This window comes from Culex pipiens, chromosome 2 (genome assembly GCF_016801865.2).
Source record: "Culex pipiens pallens isolate TS chromosome 2, TS_CPP_V2, whole genome shotgun sequence".
NCBI classification, from domain to species: domain Eukaryota; kingdom Metazoa; phylum Arthropoda; class Insecta; order Diptera; family Culicidae; genus Culex; species Culex pipiens.
Window position 1 is genome coordinate 129,484,689 of NC_068938.1, and position 19,304 is coordinate 129,503,992.

The following is a 19,304-nucleotide window of genomic DNA, read 5'->3' on the forward strand; positions in this document are numbered from 1 at the left end:
CAAAAATACAAAAATACAAAAATACAAAAATACAAAAATACAAAAATACAAAAATATAAAAATACAAAAATACAAAAATACAAAAATACAAAAACACAAAAATACAAAAATACAAAACTAAAAAAATACAAAAATACAAAAATACAAAAATACAAAAATACAAAAATACAAAAATACAAAAATATAAAAATACAAAAATACAAAAATACAAAAATACAAAAATACAAAAATACAAAAATACAAAAATACAAAAATACAAAAATACAAAAATACAAAAATACAAAAATACAAAAATACAAAAATACAAAAATAAAAAAATACAAAAATGCAAAAATACAAAAATACAAAAATACAAAAATACAAAAATACAAAAATACAAAAATACAAAAATACAAAAATACAAAAATACAAAAATACAGACAACAAAAATACAAAACAACAAATTAAAATTCACATGAATCCCATTTATAATTCCATGTTTGCCCTGGCAAACATTTGTACCGTTCCGCGGCCTCTCCCATCAACTGTTTACTTTAGGCATCGCTGATGGAACCTGCTGCAGCCACAAACGCCACATTACTCCGCTGGCAATCACTCTCCAGGAGAGTAGGTCCTTCTTCGGTGGGAACGCCGACAGTGTGACTGACATAAGCAAATAATTCCCGGCGAGGAACTCTTCCTTCCTTCTCTGGCGTCGTCAACAACTTTTTTTTCGGGCTGGCCTTGTAACCTTCAAGAGGAACAAGAAAGTAACCAGCCAGTGGAAGAAATGTTGCTGAACTTACTGTTGGAAGAGAGAGAAAAACAAGACAAAAATGCTGGGATTTGCTATCTCGATTTCATCTAGCTGATTGGCTCGACAGCAAATATGCAGGCTAAATGTCTTGCGTTTTACTTCTGCTGCTGCTGGCTGGTGTGTTTACTTTGAAGAAAACGGTTTCGCTCGTTCCAATTTATGGCGGTTGGTAGAGGTCTACTCTGCAAGTGCTGACTGGGTCCTGTGCGATCGATTCTTCTACTTAGGAGGGTCTATTGTTTAAGGGAGATCCGCCAAAAGTGAGGAGTTTGTTTTACAATGGAATCCTACTTTCACAAAATACGAATTTTAAAACAACTGCTGACTATATCCTCAAAACTAACCACTCTCCCCAATTCGAAGCCCTGACGAGAAAGTGTAGAGATAGTCTGGGCCTGATCGGGATGTTACCCGACCCGCGTGGAATGTCAATCGTGTGATCGGGAACAGTTCTTGACTTTTTTTTGATTAGGTCCTATAAACATATGAAAGACAATAGCTTAAAGGACCTTTTCAAAAAAAACTCTGGAGTTTTCCTTTCTGCGCCTCGTAGTTGGGGGGTAAAACAAACTTTCCCATCACGAGAAGAAAACTGAAGAATTTGCAACTTTTATCCTCCCCTCCTTGTGTTGGACAAGGACGAGCCCGCCCCCTGGAAGGTCAATCTGTTCGAGAAGTGGTTCGGCATTTTGATTTGAACGTAGTCAATGTAGAGAAAAGAAAAAAGTAGAAAAAGTTATTTTTTAAATTGATATTTCTTTCGTTCGAGGCAAATAGTTTGCGCGACAATTTTGCTGTCTGCGAGAAATGACCCCTTTCAATTTAAATTTCTCGGAGACTTTGAAAAGTCCTATCGGAAATTGAATTTGAAAGTTTTTTTTTCTTCTCTCTTGGTTCATCATCATCATCGTGGAGCAACTTTCCCGTCTGGTCGGATTCTGATTGAAGTAAAATTGTTTCATTTATTTTCTAACGACATTCCTCGAAAAGCACCTTGCCAAGTCTTGCTTAAGTATATTCTGCATACCTTAACACAACTTGGAAGAAAACTGAAGAAAAAGAGTCATGAACTATGCACACCAACTTGTCGCATCGCGACTCGTCAAACGGATCTCAATTGCTTCCTCATTATAATATAATGCTTTAGTTGTTGTTGTATGTTATTCCCGGAGCTTCCGTTCCTCGAAACGGTGCACATTCCTCCACGTGACAACGTCGAATGTCGACGACGGTTCGTTATGAATTGTTTTCCCCTGTTGGATGCTTTCTGATGCATAATGAACAAGTCACAGTTGCTGCAAATAATGTCGATCGTTACGACGATATTGGTGCATTTTTCGCGATTGCTGCTTGGGAATTTGTCTTTGTTTTGAGAGCAATTATTGTGTGATTATTTTTTTCTTGGGAATTTGTGATTATTTTTGGAAAGCCAAGCTAAAGTCTTGATTGTTCCAGCAGTCAAACAAAAATTCATTATAAAACTAGAAAAAAAAAACGAAAAAACTAGAAAATGTTCAGCTTAAATCGAGTTGTATCTCAAAAACCATAATTAAAACCTTATTAATTCCGCCACCAGCAGCATCATCAACATCGCACTCCATGCTTCCCCAAGTCACGTAATCTTCAATGAACCAGAGACAAATCCCGGGTCGCCACCCGGCCATCCGGGTGACCCAATTGTCACCGTTGTCGGCGGCGCTCGCGTCCGGAGTGCGCAACCAGTGCTTGCCAGCGAACGGGCGCGAGATCTAATTATTTCGATGCACCAATCTCGACGCCAGCGAAATTAAATTCCACTCTCTCAGACATTGCGTCGGAACTCCTTGTTTGCCGCGAAAAAAAAAACAGAAACAATACAAACAACAAACCAACGCCAGCAATGCTTCGAAGAGAAAAGATTTATGGAAAAATACATCAATGACGACTGTGAAAAATAGTACCAAAGTGGCTTTTCCACTGTTTTCCACCGTACCCTTTACCCGCAACTCTTCCTCCCCTCCTCCACCGCTGTTGTGCGTTTTAACAGCAGCTCAATTTAATTTCAACTAATTATGTATTGTGTTGCATACAACCCGCTGGCCCCTTCTTCCCAGACTTTCCTATAAAATGGTCGTTCACTTGCTCCTTCTTCTTGCCCCAGCTTCATAAATTTCACCAGGAAAAGGCGGTCGTCTTCTGTCTTGTTGTCGTCGATGGGTTTTGTCTTTTTGGTGGAGGGAAATGTTTAAGATTTCTTCTAAAGTTATTGTTTGAGTACATTCAGAAATTTGTCTCATCTGCGAATGGCCTCTTAAATGTAATTTAAATCCACCATTTTTTTTATTTGGCTCAAACTTTGTGGGACCACTCCCTATGACCAAAGAAGCAATTTTATGTCATTGGTTCACCCATACAAGTCTCCATACAATTTTGGCAGTTGTCCATACAAAAACTGTTAAGCAAAAGTTATAAAACGTCCATTATGAAAGGGTGGTTTTCTTTTAATTGATTACTCCAAAGTGTTGAGTTTGACTGTCCAAAACGTTCTGCCTTTATTGTAATCGAAAAGTCCCCCAGAGCCTCACACATGAGGTACTGAGGTTTTGCTTACTGAGCATTAATCGAGCTACTTGCTTTAATCGCGGCGAGGTAAACGAAGTTTAGCTTTGTTCGCAGTTTGGGTTACTGTTGTCGGCTGTGCTGACGATGTTATTAGAAAATTGTGGGTTGTTTGGGTGAGGCCGGGTCCGGTGTGGTTAGCGTGGTAGCCTCTTACCCCAGCAGGCCTTGGTTCAATCCCAGACGGACCCGGTGGCATTTTTCGAGACGAAATTTGTACGACCACGCCTTCTATCGGATGGGGAAGCAAAACGTCGGTCCATTTTGCGTTAAACGAGGTTTTGGGTGACTCACCACACATAACCTTCGGACGCCTAGAAATGAGCAGAAACTTGCAACAGAGACCACAAAAGACCCGGGGGTCGTTAAAGTGGATTGCTTTGCTTTTTTATATCACTTACTTACAAATATTGACAAAAATGATTACATACACTGAAAATAAAAAGAAGTAATCCAATTCCTAAAATTTAGGAATTTGCCAACTTCTGCCAGAGAAGTCACCCAATTCCTAAATTTGCTGGCCCAATTTAGGAATTCTGATACTTCTTTGGAAAAATGAGCTTAAACTGACAGCAAAGCTTCTCTTGCGCAACTGCGCCATCTGATATTGAAACTCGGAATTATTCTTCAGAGCTTAACAGCCTGAACTTTCCTCTTTCTTTTGTTCTCGAGAGAAGCTGCTCAAGCTTGACTTGTTTCGACAGGATTCTGATGATCGATCCACATAAATGAAAGAATAAAACTTTTTCATTTACAAATATTTTCAGATAATGAAAATTTAATAATTCGCTCAAATAAAAAGTATAAAAAGTATAAAAAGTAAAAAAAATATAAAAAGTATAAAAAGTAATAAAAAGTATAAAAAGAATAAAAAGTATAAAAAGTATAAAAAGTATAAAAAGTATAAAAAGTATAAAAAGTATAAAAAGTATAAAAAGTATAAAAAGTATAAAAAGTATAAAAAGTATAAAAAGTATTAAAAGTATTAAAAGTATAAAAAGAAAAAAAAGTATAAAAAGTATTAAAAGTATTAAAAGTATTAAAAGTATAAAAAGAATAAAAAGTATAAAAAGTATAAAAAGTATAAAAAGTATTAAAAGTATAAAAAGTATTAAAAGTATTTAAAGTATTTAAAGTATTTAAAGTTTTTAAAGTATTTAATGTATTAAAAGTATTTGAAATATTTAAAGTATTTAAAGTATTTAAAGTATTTAAAGTATTGAAAGTATTTAAAGTATTTAAAGAATTTAAAGTATTTATAGTATTTAAAGTATTTAAAGTATGTAAAGTATTTAAAGTATTTAAAGTTTTTAAAGTATTTAAAGTATTTAAAGTATTTAAAGTATTTAAAGTATTTTAAGTATTTAAAGTATTTAAAGTATTTAAAGTTTTTAAAGTATTTAAAGTATTTAAAGTATTTAAAGTTTTTAAAGTATTTAAAGTATTTAAAGTATTTAAAGTACGTAAAGTATTTAAAGTATTTAAAGTATTTAAAGTATTTAAAGTATTTAAAGTATTTAAAGTATTTAAAGTATTTAAAGTATTTAAAGTATTTAAAGTATTTAAAGTATTTAAAGTATTTAAAGTATTTAAAGTATTTTAAGTATTTATAGTATTTAAAGCATTTGAAGTATTTAAAGTATTTAAAGTATTTAAAGTATTTAAAGTATGTAAAGTATTTAAAGTATTTAAAGTATTTTTTAGTATTTTAAGTATTTCAAGATTTTAAAATATTTTTAGTATTTAAAGTATTTAAAGATTTTAAAATATTTCAAGTATTTAAAGTATTTAAAGTATTCAAACTATTTAAAGTTTTAAGTAATTTAAGTATTTAAAGTATTTAAAGTATTCAAACTATTGAAAGTATTTAAGTAATTAAAGTATTTAATGTATTTAAAGTATTTAAAGTATTTAAAGTATTGAAAGTATTGAAAGTATTGAAAGTATTGAATGTATTGAAAGTATTTAAAGCATTGAAAGTATTTAAAGTATTTAAAGTATTTAAAGTTTTTATAGTATTTAAAGTATTTAAAGTATTCAAGGTATTTAAAGTATTTAAAGTATTTGAAGTATTTTAAGTATTTAAAGTATTTGAATTATTTAAAGTATTTAAAGTATTTAAAGTATTGAAAGTATTGAAAGTATTGAAAGTATTGAAAGTATTTAAAGTATTGAAAGTATTTAAAGTATTTAACGTTTTTAAAGTTTTTATAGTATTTAAAGTATTTAAAGTATTCAAGGTATTTAAAGTTTTTAATGTATTTGAAGTATTTTAAGTATTTAAAGTATTTAAAGTATTTAGAGTATTTAAAGTTTTTATAGTATTTAAAGTATTTAAAGTATTCAAGGTATTTAAAGTTTTTAAAGTATTTGAAGTATTTTAAGTATTTAAAGTATTTGAATTATTTAAAGTATTTAAAGTATTTAAAGTATTGAAAGTATTGAAAGTATTGAAAGTATTTAAAGTATTTAAAGTATTTAAAGTATTTAAAGTATTTAAAGTATTTAAAGTATTTAAAGTATTTAAAGTATTTAAAGTATTTAAAGTATTTAAAGTATTTAAAGTATTTAAAGTTTTTAAAGTTTTTAAAGTATTTAAAATATTTAAAGTATTTAAAGTATTTGAAGTATTTAAAGTATTTAAAGTATTTAAAGTATTTAAAGTTTTTAAATTATTTAAAGTATTCAAAGTATTTGAAGTTTTTTATGTCTTTTAAGTTTTTAAAGATTTTTAAATATTTTAAGTTTTTAAAGTATTTAAAGATTTTAAAATATTTCAAGTATTTAAAGTATTTAAAGTATTCAAACTATTTAAAGTATTTATGTAATTTAAGTTTTTAAAGTATTTTGAGTATTTAAAGTATTTTAAGTATTTAAAGTATTGAAGTATTTAAAGTATTTTAAGTATTTTAAGAACTTTAAGTATTTTAAGTATTTTAAGTATTTTAAGTATTTTAAGTATTTTAAGTATTTTAAGTATTTTAAGTATTTTAAGTATTTTAAGTATTTTAAGTATTTTAAGTATTTTAAGTATTTTAAGTATTTTAAGTATTTTATTTATTTTAAGTATTTAAAGAATTTCAAGTATTTAAAGTATTTAAAGTATTTAAAGTATTTGAAGTACTTAAAGTATTTAAAGTATTTAAAGTATTTAAAGTATTTAAAGTATTTAAAGTATTTAAAGTATTTTAAGTATTTTAAGTATTTTATTTATTTTAAGTATTTAAAGAATTTCAAGTATTTAAAGTATTTAAAGTATTTAAAGTATTTAAAGTATTTAAAGTATTTAAAGTATTGAAAGTATTGAAAGTATTGAAAGTATTTAAAGTATTTAAAGTATTTAAAGTATTTAAAGTATTTAAAGTATTTAAAGTATTTAAAGTATTTAAAGTATTTAAAGTATTTCTTACAAATATTGACAAAAATGATTACATACACTGAAAATAAAAAGAAGTAATCCAATTCCTAAAATTTAGGAATTTGCCAACTTCTGCCAGAGAAGTCACCCAATTCCTAAATTTGCTGGCCCAATTTAGGAATTCTGATACTTCTTTGGAAAAATGAGCTTAAACTGACAGCAAAGCTTCTCTTGCGCAACTGCGCCATCTGATATTGAAACTCGGAATTATTCTTCAGAGCTTAACAGCCTGAACTTTCCTCTTTCTTTTGTTCTCGAGAGAAGCTGCTCAAGCTTGACTTGTTTCGACAGGATTCTGATGATCGATCCACATAAATGAAAGAATAAAACTTTTTCATTTACAAATATTTTCAGATAATGAAAATTTAATAATTCGCTCAAATAAAAAGTATAAAAAGTATAAAAAGTAAAAAAAATATAAAAAGTATAAAAAGTAATAAAAAGTATAAAAAGAATAAAAAGTATAAAAAGTATAAAAAGTATAAAAAGTATAAAAAGTATAAAAAGTATAAAAAGTATAAAAAGTATAAAAAGTATAAAAAGTATAAAAAGTATTAAAAGTATTAAAAGTATAAAAAGAAAAAAAAGTATAAAAAGTATTAAAAGTATTAAAAGTATTAAAAGTATAAAAAGAATAAAAAGTATAAAAAGTATAAAAAGTATAAAAAGTATTAAAAGTATAAAAAGTATTAAAAGTATTTAAAGTATTTAAAGTATTTAAAGTTTTTAAAGTATTTAATGTATTAAAAGTATTTGAAATATTTAAAGTATTTAAAGTATTTAAAGTATTTAAAGTATTGAAAGTATTTAAAGTATTTAAAGAATTTAAAGTATTTAAAGTATTTAAAGTATTTAAAGTATGTAAAGTATTTAAAGTATTTAAAGTATTTAAAGTATTTAAAGTATTTAAAGTATTTAAAGTATTTAAAGTATTTAAAGTATTTAAAGTATTTAAAGTATTTAAAGTATTTAAAGTTTTTAAAGTATTTAAAGTTTTTAAAGTATTTAAAGTATTTAAAGTATTTAAAGTACGTAAAGTATTTAAAGTATTTAAAGTATTTAAAGTATTTAAAGTATTTAAAGTATTTAAAGTATTTAAAGTATTTAAAGTATTTAAAGTATTTAAAGTATTTAAAGTATTTAAAGTATTTAAAGTATTTAAAGTATTTAAAGTATTTAAAGTATTTAAAGTATTTAAAGTATTTTAAGTATTTATAGTATTTAAAGCATTTGAAGTATTTAAAGTATTTAAAGTATTTAAAGTATTTAAAGTATGTAAAGTATTTAAAGTATTTAAAGTATTTTTTAGTATTTTAAGTATTTCAAGATTTTAAAATATTTTTAGTATTTAAAGTATTTAAAGATTTTAAAATATTTCAAGTATTTAAAGTATTTAAAGTATTCAAACTATTTAAAGTTTTAAGTAATTTAAGTATTTAAAGTATTTAAAGTATTCAAACTATTGAAAGTATTTGAGTAATTAAAGTATTTAATGTATTTAAAGTATTTAAAGTATTTAAAGTATTGAAAGTATTGAAAGTATTGAAAGTATTGAATGTATTGAAAGTATTTAAAGCATTGAAAGTATTTAAAGTATTTAAAGTATTTAAAGTTTTTATAGTATTTAAAGTATTTAAAGTATTCAAGGTATTTAAAGTATTTAAAGTATTTGAAGTATTTTAAGTATTTAAAGTATTTGAATTATTTAAAGTATTTAAAGTATTTAAAGTATTGAAAGTATTGAAAGTATTGAAAGTATTGAAAGTATTTAAAGTATTGAAAGTATTTAAAGTATTTAACGTTTTTAAAGTTTTTATAGTATTTAAAGTATTTAAAGTATTCAAGGTATTTAAAGTTTTTAATGTATTTGAAGTATTTTAAGTATTTAAAGTATTTAAAGTATTTAGAGTATTTAAAGTTTTTATAGTATTTAAAGTATTTAAAGTATTCAAGGTATTTAAAGTTTTTAAAGTATTTGAAGTATTTTAAGTATTTAAAGTATTTGAATTATTTAAAGTATTTAAAGTATTTAAAGTATTGAAAGTATTGAAAGTATTGAAAGTATTTAAAGTATTTAAAGTATTTAAAGTATTTAAAGTATTTAAAGTATTTAAAGTATTTAAAGTATTTAAAGTATTTAAAGTATTTAAAGTATTTAAAGTATTTAAAGTATTTAAAGTATTTAAAGTTTTTAAAGTTTTTAAAGTATTTAAAATATTTAAAGTATTTAAAGTATTTAAAGTATTTAAAGTATTTAAAGTATTTAAAGTATTTAAAGTTTTTAAAGTTTTTAAAGTATTTAAAATATTTAAAGTATTTAAAGTATTTGAAGTATTTAAAGTATTTAAAGTATTTAAAGTATTTAAAGTTTTTAAATTATTTAAAGTATTCAAAGTATTTGAAGTTTTTTATGTCTTTTAAGTTTTTAAAGATTTTTAAATATTTTAAGTTTTTAAAGTATTTAAAGATTTTAAAATATTTCAAGTATTTAAAGTATTTAAAGTATTCAAACTATTTAAAGTATTTATGTAATTTAAGTTTTTAAAGTATTTTGAGTATTTAAAGTATTTTAAGTATTTAAAGTATTGAAGTATTTAAAGTATTTTAAGAACTTTAAGTATTTTAAGTATTTTAAGTATTTTAAGTATTTTAAGTATTTTAAGTATTTTAAGTATTTTAAGTATTTTAAGTATTTTAAGTATTTTAAGTATTTTAAGTATTTTAAGTATTTTAAGTATTTTAAGTATTTTAAGTATTTTATTTATTTTAAGTATTTAAAGAATTTCAAGTATTTAAAGTATTTAAAGTATTTAAAGTATTTGAAGTACTTAAAGTATTTAAAGTATTTAAAGTATTTAAAGTATTTAAAGTATTTAAAGTATTTAAAGTATTTTAAGTATTTTAAGTATTTTATTTATTTTAAGTATTTAAAGAATTTCAAGTATTTAAAGTATTTAAAGTATTTAAAGTATTTAAAGTATTTAAAGTATTTAAAGTATTGAAAGTATTGAAAGTATTGAAAGTATTTAAAGTATTTAAAGTATTTAAAGTATTTAAAGTATTTAAAGTATTTAAAGTATTTAAAGTATTTAAAGTATTTAAAGTATTTAAAGTATTTAAAGTTTTTAAAGTATTTAAAGTATTTAAAGTATTTAAAGTATTTAAAGCATATAAAGTATTTAAAGTATGTAAAGTATTCAAACTATTTTAAGTATTTAAGTAATTAAAGTATTTAATGCATTTAAAGTATTTAAAGTATTTTATGTATTTTAAGAATTTAAAGATTTTAAAATATTTTAAGTTATTAAATTTTTTAAAGTAATGAAAGTATTTTAAATATTTTAAGTTTTTTAAGTATTTTAAGTATTTTAAGTATTTTAAGTATTTTAAGTATTTTAAGTATTTTAAGTATTTTAAGTATTTTAAGTATTTTAAGTATTTTAAGTATTTTAAGTATTTTAAGTATTTTAAGTATTTTAAGTATTTTAAGTATTTTAAGTATTTTAAGTATTTTAAGTATTTTAAGTATTTTAAGTATTTTAAGTATTTCAAGTATTTAAAGATTTTAAAATATTTTAAGTATTTTAAGTTTTTAAATTTTTTGAAATATTGCAAGTATTTAAGTATTCAAACTATTTAAAGTATTTAAGTTATTAAAATATTTAAAGTATTTAGAGTTTCTAAAGTATTTAAAGTATTTAAAGTATTTAAAGTTTTTAAAGTAAATCAATTTTTTAAAGTATTTTTAAGTGTTTTAAGTATTTTAATTCATAGTATATTGCTTGTAATTTTTAACCATTTTCTAATATTTCTATGCTTCTATAATTCAGTGCCATCGCACAAGTGTCCCAATTTAATTCAAAATAATATTTTCTCGTATTTTATGAACATTTTATCACATTTTTATGCTTTAATGATTTAGTGCCATCGCAATCGGAATTAAAATATCATTTTATTGCTATTTTTGTATTTTTAAACATTTTTCTGAGCTTCAATGATCTGCGCGATTATCCAATCGAATTCAAAATAATATTTTCATGCAATGTTTGTCCATTCTATTTGAATTAATTTAGGGCACTTGTGCAATGGCACTTGATCATTCTTGCATGGAAAGATTTGAAAATAGTCAAACATATAAATTAAACATATTTTTAAATCCGATTGGGGTACTTGTGCGATGGCACTAAATCAAAGAATAATAAAATTATGTTTAAAGTAACAAAAATAACAAGAACATATTACTTTTAATTAATTTTGGGCACTTTTGCGATGACACTAAATCATAGAAGTATAGAAATATGTTAAAATAGAAAAAAATACAAGAAAATATCATTTTGAATTAAATTGAGGAATTTGTGCGATGGTACTAAATCATAGAAGCATACAATTATGTTAAAATAAACAAAAATAGCTAGAAAATATTATTATGAATTTAACTAGGAAATCTTTGAAAATTTTAAAATCTTTGAAACATTTTTAAATTTTTAACTTTTTTTGAAAATTTCTGTCCTTTTTTAAATTTTTCATTTTGAAATTTTTTGAAGTTTTTAATATTTTTGTTTTTTTTTAAATTTTGGAGCTTTTGATTCAAACAAATTTCAGCTATTCCATAAAACAAATTACAGTCCAGACTTGATTATCCGAAGGCCTTGGCAAAATTGCACTTCGGATAATCGAAACTTCGGATATCCGAATCAGAAAAAAAATGTTTTTCATTGTCTTATTATTGATTGTCGAGCTTAACACCTAAACTCCCAAGCTCGAGAAAAAGGGGGAATTTGAATGAAAATTTCCCCTTTTTCTCGAGCTTGGGAGTTTAGGTGTTAAGTATGACCCCTAAAATGCTTTAAAGTGATTAAGAATTGTTTAATTTAAGATGGCGGACAAAATAGCGGTGATGAAGTATAGAATAAATGCATTTTTTTTATTTAATTTGCAATCAATCATTCAAATTTGACTAAAATGGGGTCACAGACAGGGATGCCACATGATTTTTTAAAATGTCTGTGAAAAAGTCTGTGTATGTCTGTGCAATTGTCTGTGCAATATATCAATTTACAGTCATAGAAATCCATCAAAAATTGTGTTTTTAAGCATTTGAAGACTAACGAAATAAGTTTCGATTGATATTTTTACAAAATATTAATTTAATGAAGTTTTTAAAAAGTCTGTGCACCTCAAAAAATGTCTGACACAAGCTCAAATGTCTGTGAAACACAGACAAATCTGTGTATCTGGCATCCCTGCTCACAGAACTCAAATTTGATGTTAAAAATAAGAAATTGAAAAAAAACGGATTTTTTTTTGTTCATGATTCGCTTATCCAAAGTCCCATACAAACCTTCGGATAATCGATCTTCGGATAATCGAGGCTTCGGGTAATCGAGTCTGGACTGTTTTATGAAGATTTTGAAATTAGTAGTTTTCTTTAGAAATCGAATAATCAATTTCAAAATTACTATTTTTTTTAAAACTTTGAAATGTTTTTGTCATTATAATATTTTTAAATTCTTGAAATTTTTTAAATTGATTGTCCATTATAAAAATGGAAAATACTCATTGCAAAATCTCCATTTTGATTTGCTTAGTGAAAAAACTTTTATTAAGATCAAAATACGTAATATTTGTATGACCCTTTGATGTTCGTTATTTCCGAATGACCCGTCGATTGAAAGCTCTCAGTTGACACAACAAGCAAACCCGAAAACAGTTCAAAGCGTGTAGCCAAGGTGTCCGCAAATTGTTGCAGAATTCCTAACCGGAATGGACCATTTTGCGAACCCGTTGTTGAACCGGTCATCGGGCGTTCGGTATTGTGTTTTCTGGTAAGTTGTCTGAAAAAAAAAACAGGCTGAATTTAAGTGTTTTTTGATAGAAAATGCACGATTTGTTCCAGATCACAAATCCGGGATGTTTTCGTGACAGAGCAGAGGCGCGGTCAACGTCGGTGATCTGTTGGAACCGGACCTGCGGTAAGGAAACTGTGGAAACTAATCGGGAAAAGAAATAAGGATTTTCATTTTTCCCCGCAGGCAGAGCTGAAAAGATACAGCGGGTTGAACAAGTGGGCCGTTAAAGATGCAAGCTGAAATCGTTTCCGGCGGCTGCTCACCTACCTCCAGACACCGGGGGCCGCTTCTTGAAACCGACCGACGTCCCAGCCCCACAATCCGGACACGTCTAAGCGCTTGTGGCAGATTCCAGTTCCGGCAGGCCTTTTGAAACGTTTTCGTGCGAATTGCTAACTTTTTGAGAAACTTGTGTTAGTGTGTTATTGTTGAAATTTGTTGACATGTAATTACAAGCAATATGGTAAATAAAGTTTATTATTTTTTGTCGTTTTTACGTTAAAAAATCATTAAAATCAGAAGTTTTTGGTTAAAAATAATGCCACATATCACAAGCTTAGCTTATCGGCCGGTAGATGTCGCTTTCAGTGCTTTCAAGCTTATCCAGAGCTTTTTTCAAGTACAACAATTGAAATGTAGTTGGCGCCACCAGTTAAATTTAGCTGGCAAAGCATGCTGTCAAATTTAGGAATTTGGTTACTTCTTGCGAAGAAGGAAGCCAAATTACTAAATAAGGAAAGGAGGCAAAATTCCTAGAATAAAGGAGTTTTGTACTTTTTTTTTATTTCAGTGTAGGCTCAGCTCGAGGGGAAGCATGAAGTTTGGGGTTCCCAGAAACACGTTCACCTTGAATTTTTCAAAAATAGTTAGACTGGGCCGGATGGTTTTCTCCAAAGTTTGTTGGTCGGTGTATGTTTTAAAGGACAAAACCCTGCAACTTTTGAGTCAAACTTAAATTTGGAATTTAAAACAAATTTTGCTTTCGAAAAAATCGGGAAATTTCAAGAATGTTTCATTTTTGAACATTGAAAATCGGACAAATAGTTGCTGAGAAATCGACATTAGAAAATTGAGGGTTGTTTGGGTGAGGCTTAGAAAACTACAATTTTCCTAATTCTTTTTCTTTATGCCGCTCTATCTCAGCAATCAGAGGTCCAATCTTAACTCTCTCTTCAAAAGGTTTGAAGCAATTTTTTGAACTATTAAAAAAACAGAAATGGTCCCTCATGGTAACTATTTTCAAAAATCGAAAAACTGAAAATAAATCTAACTTTCGGGGGCTATGTGTAGGAGCGCTAGGCCCGGCTCCAGGAGGGCTTTTTGATTGTCCAACCTTTCGACTGAGTTGCGGGGAATTTCGTGGCAGCTATCTTGTGGGCTTTCAATTAAACTCTTCGTTAATGTCCGAAAAGGACGGATTTGCCACTCAAGCGTTCACCATCGACACAACACAACTTGTGCAACACAGCTTCAAGGCGACAATCGGCGAGTGGACTGTATTCACAACGACCTTTTCCTCCAGTGGACTCTTTTGGCCAGGATGCAAGAAAACAGCTTGTTTCACGATGTTTACTGCTATATTTACAGGCTTAAACTGACTTACGGTCTAACAAAATCATTGGGTTTTTAAACTAAAACTTCGGCATTTCTTCCCCAATCTTCTTTGCAAAAACATTCTTATTATTTAATCTCCTATCGGGTGCGCAATCCTTTTTCCCTAAACCATGTACACGCCACTTCTTCTTTTCATTCATTCATTTCTTTCATTCCTACTCCCTGCTCTCCTATTGGTCTGTTTGCGCAAGCTGCCTATTCAGACGCGCGCTGCGCGTCCTTGAGCCTATTGTGTGCTGTGAGATACATGAATGAAACATGTGTGAAAGGGAAAGGACACGAATGGTGAGTTGGTATGCGGTTATTTACATGCTGCTGTTTCCTTTCTTCTTCAATGTGTGGCGTGTATGTGCGGGTACATCTGTGTTGTGTTATGTACTTAAACAATAGAAGGATTAACTGACACTGTGGAAATGGATGGATTATTCATGCAAAATTACTCTACCTGACACTGTTAGAAAAATCATATGGGTTGGAAACTATTTCTTTTAAGATTAAAATCATTTCTTGGGCAAATTAAATCTACTTTGGCGTTGGCGCCAACACTATGCCTTGGAAACGGGGCACTTCATCAAAAAAAACTGTAAATTACTTCTCGATTGCATATTCAATTTTACATAAAAAAAATAAGTCAAACAAATTTAATGTATGGATTCTCTAAGGCGTCATCCATTTCACGTCACGGAAAAATTGACCAAATAGCATTTTTTTGAAAAAGTGGCACTATAAATATGATTCAACATGAATTTATTTATTTAATATTATTTCGATATTCACAAAAGCATATTCTGAGCCTTAACAAGATTTTCAATATTCGTTTGGCAGTGCTGGCATTTTTTTTAAACTGCGATTTTTCGAATATTGTAGCATATTTATAAAAGTAAAATCAAACTAAAATTTAAAAGAAAGTGCTCTGTTTCCAATAAATCAAATGGTATAAATTGAGAATCATACATTTGAATATCTTTTTTTTTTCATTTCATTTAATCATTTAGGCATGACATGACAGATTAATCCTGATCATGTATGTATGTATGTATGTATGATCCCCATACCCGCAGGCAACTTGGTCCTGGAACACATGTGAGTGCTAGGTGAACAATTCGATCATCTTTTACTACATAATCTGTACACCCTCGTGCATAAGTTTTTTTGCACGAATTTTAATGCTACAAACACCGGCGCATAGGTCAAAATGGTTTCCCTTTTCCCTCCCCAAGCGCCGGAAATTTGTAGCGGGTGTAGGGACACTTTGCATAGACGCCCTTGTTCCCATCACGTCACTGAGGGTATGGAGCGACGAGAAATTAATAAGCATGCCCCCTTAGTCGAACCTTCATTAGAGAAGCAGGCAATCCACAACTCACAGCGAACGACCAAGGGAACACCATACCGCGTATTTAATGGTAATTTGGCGTGGTTGTCTTGAGTGGTTTGAGCGAATGTAAGAATATTAGTGAGAGAGTTTTATGTTTTACAAAAAGAACGGGCTCACCAAATCATGTAATCTGCAAGACAGCTTCATTTGAGTTCCGGGAGTTGTCCGATTTTATTAACTTGCGATCCGATGATCTCCCGTCGACAAACTTAAAACAGCCAACCACGACGTTTGACTGGGATTGGTGACGTTGCCGACGGACTCCACCGTTGTCCGTGGAAGTGAACCGGATGAAGTTGCTGCTGCTGGAAAATCTTGATTATGATGATTTTTTTCCGTTGGAAGCCGGGAAGCAGCTTCGATATCTGCACCAAACTTCTTTTCGAAGGTTTTGTTCCAAATGCTCCGCTGGATACAACTGTTGAAGCGCTCGTTCGTGATCACCAAGTTTTCTACCGGATATTGCCAAAAAAGGGCAAAATTGAGCATTGATTTTATTTTTTGGATGAAAATTTGAAGAACAAAATTGACAGCGAAAATTATTTCGATCCGCACACGCGCATGGTTTACTTCGATCGACCACATGACAGATTAATCCTGATCATCACCTCAAAATCAAACCAGCCACATTCACGACCCCCGGGTCTTTTGTGGTCTCTATTGCAAGTTTATGCTCGAACCTAGGAGTCCGAAGGCTTGAATGGGGAGAGCACCCAAACCTCTTTCTACTCCAAGGAACCTTCCACCCCAGTGTTTGAACTGACGACCTTTGGATTGCGAGTCCAACCGCCGCCAGCGATTCCACCGGAGTAGGCTTGGTTTGGTGTGTTGTTTGTACTTATGGCCAGGGATGGTATTTTCTCATTTCCTCGCCGATGGCCGAGGGCTTTTAGATATCGTCCCTCGCTCAAATCATCAAATTTTTGGCGTTCTCCCAAAACTGCATCAAGAGAGCGAAGCGAAAACGACGCCGATGAAATAGCGAGCAACGAACATACCGATGCGTAAGACGGAAAAAAATCTCTCACACAGCCATTCCCCTCGCTCAAAAAGCAAGAGAAAGAGCAATCGTGAAATTCTCTCGCCCGTAAGCCCTGTAGAAATGAGTTCATTTGTGTGCGTGAGCTCCAGTGTATGTATACAGCAATTTCGTGTGCGTGTCTCTCCGGTTGGAACGATAGTTCCATCGGAGCCAGCGATAGGGTATTTCTCGTCGATGTGATGGGCTTTCGATATTCGCGATAGCAAGCCGACCATCACTCGGCTGCGAAAGAGAAGAGAAGTTCTAAGAGACGAGGAACGCACCGAAATATGCATCAATGATAGTGCGATGGTGATGGTTTACCTACCCTGCTTATGGCATGGAGACGACTCCTACACCTGGAATGACTTAACGGCCTAACAACCAAGGCCGGGACCGACATTTTACTTCCTCATCCGATGGAAGGTTGGAGCAGATGGGAATCGAACCCAGAATCATCCGCTTGCAAAGCGGACAGCGTAACCATTCGGCCACGCACTGAGGCGGTCCTACACCCAAAGGAAATACATAGCTCAAAATCTGCAACAGTGGATTTGCTACAGAAAATGTTACATTTTATAACAGTTTTTGCAGCAAGCTCATAGCTCAATTTTGTCCGCGTGTAAACATGTCAGCGATCTGCAGTTCTCACCAACACATATAATGCTGGCGCGTCCCCGAGCAATACTCCAGAGAGAACATTTTGTTCTTACACGCGGGGAAAAATGATCTATGGGCTTGCTGCAAAAAATGTAATAAAATATAACATTTTCTGCAGCAAATCCACTGTTGCAGATTTTGAGTTATATTTTTCGTTTGGGTGCTCAATATATCCATTCCCTAAAAAAATACGAATTCAATTTTGTGAAATTTTGTAGCATTTTGATCAGCTGAATTTACAATTCAGCTATTCTTATTTTACTGAGATTTTAATTTACTGAAATAAGTCCAAAGATACAGATTCACATCCTTAACTGATTCATCCAAAGTACGAACAGTAAAATATTCAAATCAAATAAAATTTTGTTGTTGTCATGGTTTCAAACAAGAGGGAAAATGGTGTGCTTGGGACACGTCCTATCTATTTACAGCAGAAGTGTCACAAGATAGCACACAAGTGACGATTTGTTCGAGAAAAATCTCAATAATTTTGAAAGATTGCAAAATGCTATACAAATTTTATTTAAAAAAATGCTTTGAAAATTTTGGAATCAAGACAAACATTTCAAATGGACACAACATCTATATTACGCCCCTCTGATTTTTTTCTTGTTTCGAAAGTTTTGAAAAAAAAAATCGGGAAGATCATAAAATTTCACAAATATTTCATTTTTTAACATTGAAAGTTGAATCATTAGTTTTTGAGATATTGGCATTATATGAGCAGTTCTCTACGGAATCGGTCTTTTTTCTTTAATTTTAATTTTTGTATTTTTTAATCCGGCTGAAACTTTTTTGGTGCCTTCGGTATGCCCAAAGAAGCCATTTTGCATCATTAGTTTGTCCATATAATTTTCCATACAAATTTGGCAGCTGTCCATACAAAAATGATATGTGAAAATTCAAAAATCTGTATCTTTTGAAGGAATTTTTTGATCGATTTGGTGTCTTCGGCAAAGTTGTAGGTATGGATATGGACTACACTGAAAAAAAATTATACACGGTAAAAAAAAATTTGGTGATTTTTAATTTAACTTTTTGTCACTAAAACTTGATTTGCAAAAAAACACTATTTTTAATTTTTTTTATTTTTTGATATGTTTTAGAGGACATAAAATGCCAACTTTTCAGAAATTTCCAGAATGGGCAAAAAATCTTTGACCGAGTTATGATTTTTTGAATCAATACAGATTTTTTCAAAAAATCGAAATATTGATCGCAAAAATTTTTCAACTTCATTTTTCGATGTAAAATTGAATTTGCAATCAAAAAGTACTTTAGTGAATTTTTGATAAAGTGCACCGTTTTCAAGTTATAACCAATTTTAGGTAACTTTTTTGAAAATAGTCGCAGTTTTTCATTTTTTTAAATTAGTGCACATGTTTGCCCAGTTTTGAAAAAAATATTTTTGAAAAGCTGAGAAAATTCTCTATATTTTGCTTTATTGAACTTTGTTGATACGACCCATATTTGCTGAGATATTGCCATGCAAAGGTTAAAAAACAGGAAAATTGATGTTTTCTAAGTCTCACCCAAACAACCCACCATTTTCTAATGTCGATATCTCAGCAACTATAGGTCCGATTTACAATGTTAATATATGAAACATTCGTGAAATTTTCCGATCTTTTCGAAAAAAATATTTTCGAAAATTTAAAATCAAGACTAACATTTCAAATGGGCGTTATATTGAATGTTTGGCCCGTTTGAAATGTTAGTCTTGATTTAAAATTTTTTGAAAATATTTTTTTCGAAAAGATCGGAAAATTTCACGAATGTTTCATATATTAACATTGTAAATCGGACCTATAGTTGCTGAGATATCGACATTAGAAAATGGTGGGTTATTTGGGTGAGACTTAGAAAACATCAATTTTCCTGTTGTTTAACCTTTGCATGGCAATATCTCAGCAAATATGGGTCGTATCAATAAAGTTCAATAAAGCAAAATATAGAGAATTTTCTCAGCT

The 19,304-nt window shown here is 29.3% G+C and overlaps 1 long non-coding RNA gene across 1 annotated transcript; it reads left to right on the forward strand.

The window, feature by feature from the left end:
• Positions 1–12,391: 12,391 nt before the first annotated feature.
• On the forward strand, positions 12,392–13,181 carry LOC120425397 (uncharacterized). Its single transcript, XR_005606512.2, has 3 exons — positions 12,392–12,637; positions 12,709–12,784; positions 12,845–13,181. It is a non-coding gene; the product is annotated as an uncharacterized LOC120425397 (long non-coding RNA).
• Positions 13,182–19,304: the final 6,123 nt, after the last annotated feature.